The sequence below is a fragment of the Mastomys coucha genome, unplaced genomic scaffold (assembly GCF_008632895.1).
Source record: "Mastomys coucha isolate ucsf_1 unplaced genomic scaffold, UCSF_Mcou_1 pScaffold15, whole genome shotgun sequence".
NCBI classification, from domain to species: Eukaryota; Metazoa; Chordata; class Mammalia; order Rodentia; family Muridae; genus Mastomys; species Mastomys coucha.
In genome coordinates this window covers 138,787,479-138,789,916 of record NW_022196897.1, presented here as the reverse complement: position 1 = coordinate 138,789,916, position 2,438 = coordinate 138,787,479, and the positions used below count along the sequence as shown (strand labels likewise).

The 2,438-nt window shown below is 50.5% G+C and overlaps 1 protein-coding gene across 6 annotated transcripts in view; it reads right to left on the bottom strand.

Moving 5' to 3' along the window:
• The window catches only part of Ttll9 (tubulin tyrosine ligase like 9), a 50,778-nt gene that overhangs the window by 27,451 nt on the left and 20,889 nt on the right, over positions 1-2,438 (bottom strand). Inside the window, exon 1 of one of the 6 annotated variants that reach the window (XM_031372312.1) lies at positions 904-1,056. The exons of the other annotated variants lie outside the window; for them this stretch is intronic. The gene's annotated coding sequence lies outside the window, so the exon portion shown is untranslated. Of the gene's footprint in view, positions 1-903; positions 1,057-2,438 lie in introns of those variants that run through there. 6 annotated transcript variants of the gene reach the window in all.

Sequence of the window (2,438 nt, the reverse complement as noted above, 5' to 3'; positions counted from 1 at the left end):
CTCCAGCCCCTTCAGCTCCTCCAGCCCCTCCAGCCCCTCCAGCTCCTCCAGCCCCTCCAGCCCCTTCTCTAGCTTGTCCTCTAACCTCCTATCCTATCTTCTGGTGCCCTGGCTCCAGGGAAGGAAAGGCCACTCTGTTCTCAGAATGATCATGAGATAACCAAGGCAAACCAGGGCAGCTGCCACCATCAGCTTTACTAGCATTGAATAATATTGAGAGGACCACCTGGATGCAGCCCAATTGGATTCCAATGGGCTGATTCAGTTACAACCCATCTTCCTGCTGGACTGAAGCTCTGGGGTTCACAGCGCTTGCTCACTCCCTCCCCTGCTCATGGAAAGGCTGCCAGGAGTGGGTGGGGATGAGCCAATTCTACAGGCAGGCAGTAGTCACACACCCTGCTCCATGGCTTCCTATGGAGACCACTCTCCGGATAGCATGTCCATTATTCTATGTCCTGGTTTCCCATTACTGAGATGGGGATCATAATAGTACTTGCCTGGAAGATTTGAGGTGAAAGATTTGTGGTGTGGCTAAGAGACAGTTGGTGTTAAGTACTTCAGGGTGCCTAGGTGGCTTAGTGACCAGGACACAATGAATTGCTTGTTGGATGCCTTGACGTGGTTGACTATTGGGCCCCCATCCCTCAAATCCACGCTCTTTGCAGAGCCTCGCTATGTGACTGTGACTGTTGCTATGAGACCAGGCTGGCCTTGAACTCACTGAGATCTGCCTGCCTCTGACACACAAACGCTTCCATTAAAGGTGTGCACTGCCACACCCAGCTAGAATTTCCTGAATTTACCTAGGTACATGTGGTATACATTCTCCAGATTTCCTTGCAGTGAGGTATGTGGTGAATGGCTAAATCCCACCACAGACACTGTGAGGGGCAGACTCACTTATTTCACCTCATCTTGCCACCACTATTCGAAGGCAACGCTAAAGCTCCATCTCAGATCCCAAGGTTGAGGCTTCACTCATGAGAGAGCAGGATGAAGAGACGGAAGGAGATGGGCTCCACATTGCAGGGGTTGGGGCAGAGGGCTCTGCCAATTCTCGATTTTCAGATCCAGAAATTTCCACCTGTCAAACACTTCTGTGGGTTTCTGTGACATATATCCAAGCCTCAGCCCTCTGTAACTGCACCTAACGTCATGTGCCAATGTATTATTGTCTCTGTCACTGTCCCCAGAGCCTAGCGCAAAAGAAATGCAGGCCAAGCCAGTCAGGTCACTCTCTAGGCCACAGACTAATTAGTGGTAGGGGAAGAGCAGTCCTTGGCCTGGCTGCTCCCTGGTGAGCTCCAGCCAGCAGGAAGTGTTCCTCTTTTCTGCTGAAAACGAGGAGACAATGACTGGGCAGAAATCTCCCAAAACCTGGATGGCATACTATGGGCACACTTGCATGCTGTGTTAGTTTTCTCCTTGCTGTGCCTGAAATACTGGACAAGCCACAAAAGAAAGGAAGGAGCTGGGCCGTGGTGGCGCACACCTTTAATCCCAGCACTTGGGAGGCAGAGGCAGGTGGATTTCTGAGTTTGAGGCCAGCCTGGTCTACAGAGTGAGTTCCAGAACAGCCAGGGCTACACAGAGAAACCCTGTCTCAAAAAATAAAAATTAAAAAAAAAAAAAAAGGAAGGAAGGAAGGGAGGGAGGAAAGAAAGGAGAAAGGAAGGGGGGAAGAAAGGAGGGAAGAAGGGAGGGAGGGAAGGATAAAGGGAGGGGAGGAAGGAGGAAGGAGGGAGGGAGGAAGGGGAAGAGGGAGGGGGGAAGGAGGAGGGAGGAGAGGAAGGAGAAAGGGTAGGAGAGAGGAAAGAGGGAGGGTAGAAGGAAGGAAGGGAGGAAGAGTGTATTCTGACTTACAGTTGAAGGGGATACAGCCCATCAGAGTGCCAGGAACATGTGTAGTTGGTCAATTGCCTCAACAGTTAGGAAGCTGGAAGAGCTGGATGCTGGTGCCCAGCTTTTTCTCCCCTTTAAATTCAACCTGGGACACTTTCACCCCAGCCCATGGCCTGGCACTGCCTTACTGTGAAGATGGGTCTTTCTACCTCCAGTAACTTAATCTACAGACTCCCTCACAAACATACTGGTGACTTGTCCCTATAGAATCTATAGTATAGTTGACAATCAATATAACCATTACACATGCCATAGAGTCTCAAGCAATTGGCTAGCACCTGGAAAGGCATCATATCAGGCTAGATGTTTGTAGGGCATAAATGCAATAGTGATAATGTCACAGTGGTGTGAAACCCCCACCCCACCCCTACCCCAAACCCCTCACATCTACTTTAGGATAAATTCCAGCAGTTAGCAAGGGGAACTGAGAGAAAACAAAATGAGACCAAGACCTGAGAGACAAAAATAAGAAGGGAAGAGCAGAGGGAGGGCAGGGGCTGAGAGGAGGGAGGGCAGGGGGTGAGAGGAGGGAG